Source organism: Zea mays, chromosome 1, assembly GCF_902167145.1.
Source record: "Zea mays cultivar B73 chromosome 1, Zm-B73-REFERENCE-NAM-5.0, whole genome shotgun sequence".
NCBI lineage: Eukaryota > Viridiplantae > Streptophyta > Magnoliopsida > Poales > Poaceae > Zea > Zea mays.
Window position 1 is genome coordinate 3,997,666 of NC_050096.1, and position 10,816 is coordinate 4,008,481.

The following is a 10,816-nucleotide window of genomic DNA, read 5'->3' on the forward strand; positions in this document are numbered from 1 at the left end:
GCCGAGAGGAATCGCTGGACCAGCTGGAGGAAGCTCGGGACAGGGCCTTACTACACTCGGCGCGGTACCAACAGTCCCTGCGACGCTACCACGCCCGAGGGGTCCGGTCCCGAGAACTCCAGGTGGGCGATCTGGTGCTTCGGCTGCGGCAAGATGCCCGAGGGAGGCACAAGCTCACGCCCCCCTGGGAAGGGCCATTCGTCATCGCCAAAGTTCTGAAGCCCGGAACATACAAGTTGGCCAACAATCAAGGCGAAATCTACGACGACGCTTGGAACATCAAACAGCTACGTCGATTCTACCCTTAAGATGTTTTCAAGTTGTTCATATACCTCGCACCTACGCAAAGTTTAGTCGTCAAGGAAGGGTCGGCCTAGCCTCGGCAAAGCCCGACCCTCCCTCGGGGGCTAAAAGGGGGGAGACCCCCTCTGCGTCGAATTTTTCCTCGAAAAGGATCTCTTTTTAGCAGGATTTCTTTCGTGCTTCTTGACTACTTCGGAAAGCGGATCCTGGAAACGACGGAGTACACGTAAGCAGCCAAGGCTGACCGAGCCGAGGGACTCCTACGCCTCCGGGATACAGATAGCTCACTCATCACCTTCTGCGATAAGTAACTTGCGCTCGGATAAAGCGACTCCGTGGACCGAACAAGTCTTCACGTTCGGAAGCTCTCCTGCCGAAGCAGTCCTTCAAGCTTTCTCGACTAAGTCGGGGACAGGGCCTCATGGACGGGTGAAAGTACGCGTAAGTGGCAAGGCCGACCGAGCCGAGGGATTCCCACGCCTCTGGGATGCGGATACCTCACTCGTCCCTTCCGCGAAAAGCAACTCTCGCTCACACAAACATCCCTGTTACCGACAGAGTCCAGATGCTCGAAACAAGAGGAAAAAAGGCGCAGCTTCGCAAGCGTGGCGAGGGTGTGTTTTTTCTGGCCTCGGCGGCCGCAGAAAGCACACGCTACAAGATGATCTGATCCTGCAGGCTCGGGTCTTCACGCTGAAGGGAGCCGTAGCACCCTCGGCATCGACGACGTCTTCAGCAAAGCCCGACCCAGCCTCGGGCGGCGACGCGGCCCAGGGACTCCTCCGGGAATCCGGCCCGAGCAGGCGGCTCGACCGGTTACCCCTGGGGCCTCGGTCAACCGGCTTCCAAGGGCGCCAGCCCGACCCGAGGCCTCGATTGATCGACTTTGGTGTCGGCTCCGCTGACGGACAACACGACTAGGCTCCGGCCAACTAGGTTCCCATTCTCGAGCCAACTCCGCCTCTGTTCATACTGATATCGCTACCCCTGGCCTCGGTCCACCGAAGGGCGGCCGAGGGGTCTCTTTAACTAAGCTAGAGGAGCCCCAGACAACAAGGCCGAACGGGCCGAGGGATTCCTACGCCTCCGGGATACGGATACCTCACCCGTCACCTTGACACGGGGCGACTCATGCTTGGTAAAGCGGTTCAGATAATCAACAGGCGAGACTTAGTGCTCGAAAATGAGGAAAAAACACGGCTCCATGCCGAAATTACATACATGTTCAGGCCCCGACAGCCGCAATGAACAAAAAACACTGGCATTCGAGATGCCACTACCAACGGAACTCCGGTTCCCCCCTCCGCAGGAACGAACAACCCCACTCCGAAGGGGAAGGCCTGCGGAGTAACAGAAGAACGATGAGCGGCCCGCTGCCGCCCGCTCCAACACGCTCCAAGGCCCTCCCCTGCGACTCGGGGGCTGGGTCCCGCATGTCATGCAAGCCGGCTCAGGGCAGAAGAAGCCAAACCGCCGCGCGTGGTGCGCACGACCGTCCAGCGGTTACAAGCGACCCCCCATTTTCGCCCAGACCAACGGGCAGAAGGGGCGGGCAGCCATGCAGGCGGCATGCAACCGTGCCAGATGGACGCGCTTCTCCAACTTCTGACACGCCAGCTTGGGAACCCAGGCCCACGCGTCGAGCAACCGGCGCGCCAGTTGCTGCATGCAAGCAACCGCACCGCCACTTGTGCCACCATCGCGCCTCTTCGGTTGCGGAGCCAATGCCGCGACTCGAGGCGACCCAACAGCGCCAGCCTGGCGCGTCGGTCAAAGCGACCGAAAGTGGGCCGGCAGTAATAGCGGTGGCAGGCGGGCGGGCGCAGCGGTCACGTCGTCAGCCAGGCTCACGTCCCATCCTGGGACAGCACGAGAGCCTCCTCTCACGGCGTGGAGACGGTGCACCCGTGACCCGTTCCTCGAACGGATCGCACGCGCGCAACGGCCGCCCCGCCAACCACTCGCCCCGTCGCATTTACTCCGCGGCGGGACAGGCGGCGTCTCTAACGGGAGGAGCGCGCGACGCTTCACCTTCACCATAATAACCGCGTCAGAAAAGGTACGCCACGTCGTCCGATTTCGTATCTTTTTCCGTTTTCCTCTTTCTCTATCTCTTGCAACAGGGACTGGGAAAGGGGGATACCCCGAAAGGGACCCTTCTCCGCGAAGGAACCGGGCTCCGAGCCCCCCACTACTGATCAGGGGTTCGAAGGCTGGCCCTCCGAAGGGTTCAATAGTCGCCTCAGATCGCGTGGGCCCGACACCCACTACTGGTCAGGGGTTCGAAGGCCGGCCCTCCGAAGGGTTCCATGGCCGCCTCAGGCTACTCGGGCTCCGCGCCCATTACTGATCAGGGGTTCGAAGGCTGGCCCCCGAAGGGTTCACAGTCGCCTCAGACACCGAGCGAGGGATGACCAGGGGTACGTTCGATACATAACCGAGGCTCGGGCTGCGCTCCCGAGGTACCCTAGGACATTTCCGAGACCAGCGGGAACGATCTTGTAACGGAATCCCATCGGAGGGAGGCATCGAGCCCTCGGACCCCGTCGCCAGGGGACCGGGTCCGGCAAATCACCCGCAGGTACTTTTGGGCGTGCCTCTGGGCCCCTAGCCGACCCCCAACGAACGGGGCACGGACGTCCACTCGGATTACCCGCTTGCAGCTCACCGGAGACACCATGTTCGGTGCCCATCGAGGGTAACATGGCGCACTCCCCCCCTCCTCCTTGCGGAAAGGCGACGTAGGGGCGTATGTAAAAAGTCGAGTCTGTCCCTGATCGTCCTCTCGCCCTGTGCAGAGGCTCGGGGGCTGCTCTCGCAAAAACCGGCTCCGGCCAAATCGTTGACAGCGTCAACATACCAGCCCGAGAGCTTGGGCCCCGACCGTGCACCCGGGCTACGGCCAGTTCGCATGAGGGAACGACCAGACCAGCCGAAGCGTTACGCAAGGTATTAAGACCTCGAAGGAGTGTAACCACTCCTCCGAGGCCTCGGGGGCTACACCCGGCGGGTGCGCTCGCGCGCACCCACCGGAACGAAATGCAACCGAGAAAGGCTGGTCCCCTTGCAAAAAAGTGCGACAAAAGCCTCCAAGCGAGTGCTAACACTCCCTTCGAGGCTCGGGGGCTACTGTCGGGGACCATAATTAGGGGTACCCTCAAGACGCCTAATTCTCAGCTGGTAACCCCCATCAGCATAAAGCTGCAAAGGCCTGATGGGTGCGATTAAGTCAGGGATCAGTCCACACGAGTGACTCGATCACGCTTCACCCGAGCCTAGCCTCGGCCAAGGGCAGCCGACCTCGAGAGACTTCCGTCTCGCCCGAGGCCCCCTTTTTATGGCGGACACATCACCGGCTCGCCCGAGGCCTTGGCTTCGCTCAGAAGCAACCTTGACTAAATCGCCGCACCGACTGACCAAATTGCAGGGGCATTTAACGCAAAGGTGGCCTGACACCTTTATCCTGACACGCGCCCCCGGCAGAGCCGAAGTGACCGCCGTCACTCCACCGCTCCACTGGCCAGTCTGACAGAAGGACAGCGCCGCCTGCGCCACTCCGACTGCAGTGCCACTCGACAGAGTGAGTCTGACAGGCAGTCAGGCCTTGCCAAAGGCGCCACGGCGAACTCCGCCCCGCCCGACCCCAGGGCTCGGACTCGGGCTAAGACCCGGAAGACGGCGAACTCCGCTCCGCCCGACCCCAGGGCTCGGACTCGGGCTAAGACCCGGAAGACGGCGAACTCCGCTCCGCCCGACCCCAGGGCTCGGACTCGGGCTAAGACCCGGAAGACGGCGAACTCCGCTCCGCCCGACCCCAGGGCTCGGACTCGGGCTAAGACCCGGAAGACGGCGAACTCCGCTCCGCCCGACCCCAGGGCTCGGACTCGGGCTAAGACCCGGAAGACGGCGAACTCCGCTCCGCCCGACCCCAGGGCTCGGACTCGGGCTAAGACCCGGAAGACGACGAAACTCCGCCTCGCCCGACCCCAGGGCTCGGACTCCGCCCTGGCCTCGGCCGAACGACTTCCGCCTCGCCCGACCCCATGGCTCGGGCTCGGCCACGGCAACGGAAGGCAGACTCAACCTCGGCTTCGGAGGAACCCCCACGTCGCCCTGCCTAGGGCACAGACCGCCACGTCAACAGGAAGCGCCATCATCATCCTACCCCGAATCGACTCGGGTCACGGAGAACAAGACCGGCGTCCCATCCGGCCAGCTCCGCCGGAGGGGCAATGATGGCGCCCCACAAGCTCTATGACGACGGCGGCCCCCAGCTCTCTTACGGAAGCAGGACGACGTCAGCAGGGACTCGATCGCTCCAACAGTTGTCCCTCCGCCAGGCTCCGCCGCACCTCCGACAGCCACGACATCACGCCAGCAGGGTGCCCAGATCTCTCCGGCTGCCACATTGGCATGTACCTAGGGCGCTAGCTCTCCCTCCGCTAGACACGTAGCACTCTGCTACACCCCCCATTGTACACCTGGATCCTCTCCTTACGACTATAAAAGGGAGGACCAGGGCCTTCTTAGAGAAGGTTGGCCGCGCGGGACCGAGGACGGGACAGGCGCTCTCTTGGGGCCGCTCGCTTCCCTCACCCGCGTGGACGCTTGTAACCCCCCTACTGCAAGCGCACCTGACCTGGGCGCGGGACGAACACGAAGGCCGCGGGACTTCCACCTCTCTCACACTCGACTCCGGCCACCTCGCCTCTCCCCCCTTCGCGCTCGCCCACGCGCTCGACCCATCTGGGCTGGGGCACGCAGCACACTCACTCGTCGGCTTAGGGACCCCCCTGTCTCGAAACGCCGACACCCGTGAAGCGCAATGGACGACCAAGTCCCTGTCGAGCAACCCCGTGAGGCGTGATGGAGGACTAACTTTATGACGAGCAACCTCGTAAGGCGTGGCGAGCAACCAGGTTGTCGTTCTGACCGTCATAAGAGGAGGGTCGGGGCTAACTCTTATGCCAAAGAAGCGTAGGAAAGGGCTTGATTTGTGGCAACGCCCCCACCAAATGACAATGGCAGAGGAGTGAGGAGACAAAGAGGGCACTGCCAGTGTTTTGGGTCCGACCGCGCACCCGGGGTTGCCCCTCAAGGTGCTTTTTGGAGTATGACGGTGTTACTGACTGTAGCTCGATGGTTCGTGCTAGAAGCACGAGAGGCAGTGGACAGTCGTGTACAGGTCCGGGCCGCTTTGAGATGTGTAACACCCTACGTCCTAGCGTGAGTGCATTAAGTGGTGGGTTACAAGGAGGTTCTCTAGTGTTGGAAACGTAGAGAGCCGTGTGGGTGGCTAAGTAGTGAGGTAGATGTGTTTGAAGGGGTGCCCCCTAGGCCTTATATACTCAACCGTGGGGCATTACATGTGGATATGATAACAACGTGTGCCTAAGTAATAGTGAACTGACTGAGTTTATCTTCCTATAATTCAGCCGACTCATCCTCGCTAGGTTCCGACGCACGAGGCTCCTACGCGGGAAGGTCGGGTCACTGTTGTGATCACTGCTCGAATTCGTCGGGCCGTCTGGGCTTGCGTCGATCTGATCTTGTTTCGATCCGCTTCACTAGGCATTCTTTCCCAGACCCACAAAGGGATGACCTCGCGAATTATTGGGCCCACAGGCCTTTCGTGAGGTATTTTATCCTTCTGGTGAACCCGGGTGATATCCGTCCCCCACAAGCCCCCGATCTTTGGTTTGATTTTGAAATAACCGGCCCAAAGATCTATGGTCCAGCTTGCAGTTTCTTAATTTTGATAAGGGATAATTCAAAAGTAAGTCTGCCGAGCCATTGCTCCTGAATTCTGAGTGACCCAGTAAAAGCGATCTTTTACCCTCTTCTTCCATTATTACTCTTCGAGACTCGGTGTCCTGTCTTGAGTTTATGCTTTGGAGGTCAGCATTTTGATTTTTTTAGGACTCAAATTTCATTGGGTGCACGGAAGGTGCACCCAATGAGTGTAGCCCCCGAGCTTCGAGTGGATTTTTGTAAATAATCCACTCGAAGGTCTTCATTTTAAGTCTTCTCAAAAATCACTTTTATCTTCCCTTTGTGCTTTTTCAGAAGTCAGTCTTGTCTTAGTTTCGCCCTATGCTTTAGAGGTTAGCATTCTCCCTCTCAGGGTAGATGATTTATTGGGTGCACCAAATGTGCACCCAATGGGTGTAGCCCCCGAGATTTGAGTGGATTTTTGAAAATAATCCGCTCGAAGGTCTTCATTGTCACATTGGAATCCACATAATGCTTTAGAGATCAGCATTATATCATCAACATTATGCTTTAGAGGTCAGCATTCATTTTTGTCTTCAAGCACGAGATCTGTCCATATCTTGCTACGTCTTGCAATATATTTGGTCTGTGACTGATTGGACGTTCGATAGATGGCCTTTGGCTAGTCTCCATATCACTTCGTGCTTTAATGCTTCTGTTGATTAGACTTGTACCTCATCAGCTATATTTGGCTTTCCTTTGATCCCTGTTGATATCTTCCTTTTGTCTTGAGGTATTTATTGCGTATACTGTATGGATGTGACTTCTTGGGAAAATCTATTGAAAATTCCTGGACGTCCCCCCCAATGGGTGTGACCTTGATGATGTTGATCCCAATGGGTGTAATCCGGCCAAAGTTGATCCCAATGGGTGTATCGTCCGTATTATTCATGAAGATGAGGAAGAGGAAGAGGAAGAGGAAATTCCCTTGATTCAGAAGAACAGCCGACGCTACATAGCCAGCGGGGAGAGTAGTGGTGTTCCTTCTCCAGCTTTGTCTGCTCTCGTTGGTCTGCAAGAATTGTCTCTGGCAAATTTTGATCAAACTCTCGAAGACATGGCCCCAGAAGATCTGTTGTCAGAGCCAGCAGATGGTGGAATGATGGAAGTTTGTGCTGACGTGCCTGATGCCGGGTTAGAGTTATCTCGAGCAGCATCTCGTGCCTCGTCGACCTTGGAGCGCGGTCTTAAGAGTCGAGAGGCTGATCTGGATTGCTCCGTTCCCATGGAAGTTGTTGAAGGTCCTTCAGCCTTAGAGGTGGCTGCCACAAAGAGCTCGGTTCTCAAGGATGGTGCTAGCGTTTGCCCAGCCCCCGAGGGTGTTGCCGGAGATGATCTGGCTCGGATGGGTAGCGCGAGCTATGACCCAGCCCCCGAGGGTGTCCGAGTGGGTTCTCCCTCTCATACTTCCATGGATGTTCATGTAGGGTCTTCTCCTCCGCATTCTGGTTGCATGGCAGCAGCACGAGCTTCGGGTCAGGAAGTCGCCTTAGAGGTCGGCGCTCCCGATGACAGAGTTTTGATTTCTGCTGATGACGCTGAATTGGTCCCCACTGATGTATTGTGGATTGCTCCGGTTGGTGATCCTTCATCGAGCTATCAACTGACTTCCCATGATTTGGGGGTTCCTTCGTTTTTCTCCAACCTTCAGGTAATTCGGTTTCTTCTGGTCTGACTTTACTCCAGGTAGACTATTGTTCTTATACTCATCTATTTTTAATGTCTAGCATTAGTTGACGAGATGGCTGGTCAGCTGAGATTGCAGGGTGCCTCTGTCCCAGAAGGAGCTTTGTCTTTGACACATTGGAATCTAGTGCTGCTTCAGCAGCGGGTATCTGATTTGGAGATGGTGAATGCTAGTTAGTGCCCTTTGTTTTTTCTTTGGCTGCTTGACTGATCTGCTCTTTAGCTGAACACCCTTGTGTGACCGTTTCTTGATAGATATGGTCCGACGGTATTCTGATCTTGAGGAGAAATATTCTCAAGGTCAGACGGACTTGGCCCGGGTTTCTGCTTCTCTGGATGATGCCAACACGCTGAATTCCACTCTCCATGCTCAGCTCGACTCTGAAAAGGTGACCAATCAATTAAGCTTTACTTGGCTTTATCTACTGTGTTCTTAGTGCTTGCTTGACGTTGGAGAAATTGATTCTTGTCTGCAGGAGGAAAAACGTGCCCTTGCAACTTCCCGTGATAACCTTGACAAGCTATATCGCGACGCCGGCAATTCGTTGACTATCTTGGAGAGGAGCCATCGTTTCACCATGGAAGACTTGGATAATCATCGTTATAAGCTGCAAGAGTACTTGGATGATATGATTCGCCTTAGACAATTGGTGTCGAGCAAGGATACTATCATCAAGGATTTGCGCGCTTCCAAGAGATCAGTCGTTCAGGAGCTAGAAGCTGCTCGGTTGGCTGTCAAGGCTGTTGAAGACACTTCCGCTACTCTGAGGGCCCAGCGCGATAGAGCTATGGACAAAGCTATTCGTGCGGGGCGAATCCTGATGAGGAGACCCGGCGTGGTTGTTCCTGACGACATAGTGGCAGACGTGAATGCCGCTCCTGATTCCTCGAGTCGTCCCTCTTCGTCGGTTGCTCTTGAGAAGAACATTACCAAATAGAAACACTGAATGCTTTGAATATGTGGTTAGTGTGCTCGGATATTTTGTTAGAAAACACTTTTTAGTACTGAATGCCGTTATTGTTTTCCCGTTGTTAGAATAGAACAGTATCTACAATCGCAGAAGTAAATGTAGTATGAGGGTTTTGAAATTTCTTTGTATTTCACGGGGCATAGAGGTCGCCCTAAGATGAGTAATTGCAAATGTGCTTGTGTTGGATTAAATAGGCGCGAGTGTGCCATGCCGATTTTAAGTCATTACCGACTTAAACCGACTGCTCCGTTAGTAGGGTATAGTGGTCACCCCGAGTTAAGTAAGCGTGAGCATGTCGCACCGCCTTAAGCCATTGCCGACTTAAGCCGATTGCTCTGTTAGTAGGGTATAGTGGTCACCCCGAGTTAAGTAAGCGTGAGCATGTCGCACCGCCTTAAGCCATTGCCGACTTAAGCCGATTGCTCCGTTTGTAGGGTATAGTGGTCACCCCGAGTTAAGTAAGCGTGAGCATGTCGCACCGCCTTAAGCCATTGCCGACTTAAGCCGATTGCTCTGTTAGTAGGGTATAGTGGTCACCCCAAGTTAAGTAAGCGTGAGCATATCGCACCGCCTTAAACCATTGCTGACTTAAGCCGATTGCTCCGTTAGTAGGGTATAGTGGTCACCCCGAGTTCAGTAAGCGTCTTGTCCAAGGACAATAGACAAGTACGCGGTCATCACATCTTCGGTTGCCCCAGCGGCTCGGGCGGCAGTGGTGTAGACGGTCAGCCAGCCTCCCGGATCCTGCTTGGGTTCATATTTGTCAACGTTGGAGACCTTGAAGTTAGGGGGCCACTCAATGGCCCTGAGGCGTGGAGTAAGTGCCGATACTCCACACGTGTCCTCTTGTCGTCGATGATGATGTCTGTCCCAGGGAGGGGAGTGGTTGTCATGGTGCCTCGACCGTCCCCGGGTGGTGCCACCAGTCGAAGCCGTTGCCGACTCAGTCCTGGTGGCCTAACTCCGTGCCGGGATGCCGTGATCCCGGTCATACTCTTCTCGGCGACGGATCTCGTTCTTGTGTCGTCATTCGTGCGAAGCGTTGATGGAGCTCCGCGCGTCACGCCGACTGTTGATGGCGTGTCGTAGATCGCTCGGCGGATGAGCGAGTGGCAGAAGGTGGTTGGCCACCCAAGTGAACAGCCATCGATAGCCCTCGGCGTCTGGAGTCCGGGGGAGGCCATCAGCTATCCGAGCCAATACTCCACCGACTTCACTCGGTGTGTTCATGGCTCGGGCGAAGTCGGGGTTCAGGTTGCGTCCGAAGAGTGGATTCTCTCGACGTTGCCTTGTTTCCTGCTCAGCCTGTTCTTGAGCCTGTCGACGGTCACGTCATCGAGAGTTCCTTCTTTCTCTGAGGACCTGTTCTTTCGGAGTTTCTCCCACTTCTGAGACCTTGTCTCGCGATACGGGCTGCGCTGGATCCCGTTCTCCGGCCTTGTGATGTTGCCGAATATTTCGGCGCCGGTTCCTCCGCCGGCGAAATTCCCGATGAAGAGGTTCTTCTCCTGGTGCAATCGGTTCATCGTCGGAGATAGGATTCGATTTTGCTCTTCCCCCGATGAAGAGGATGTCGGGGTAGAATGGAACAGTTGTTGCGACGATTCTCTTTCTGCCCTTCTTTGAGGACGGAGGCACAAAAAGAGCAGCTTGACGATCCTTTGCCTCATTCGCTTCCTTTTTCCTTGTGATCCGTGTCCATTTTTCCGTCGGAGAGGTGGACAACGAAATTCTCCGGGTAGACGGACCCTCGACTCCTAGCTTGCTGAAGGTGAACTTTTCTCGGAGCGCTGGAGGTTGCGCTTTTTCCTGCTTTGCTCCGATTTTCTCGGAGATCTTTGAGGAAGACTTTCTCTCCGGTGGATCCGCGATGCGATGCAGAGTTCCCTCCTCATCCGCTACAGATGAAATAGTTCTGAAGCAAAACACGGACCCGGGGCGGAGAATGATCTTGCGCTGGAAGGTGACGGCCATTGAGCTAGCTTGGATCGGTGACACCCCCCCTACCTGGCGCGCCAGCTGTCGGTGTTTTGGGTCCGACCGCGCACCCGGGGTTGCCCCTCAAGGTGCTTTTTAGAGTAGGA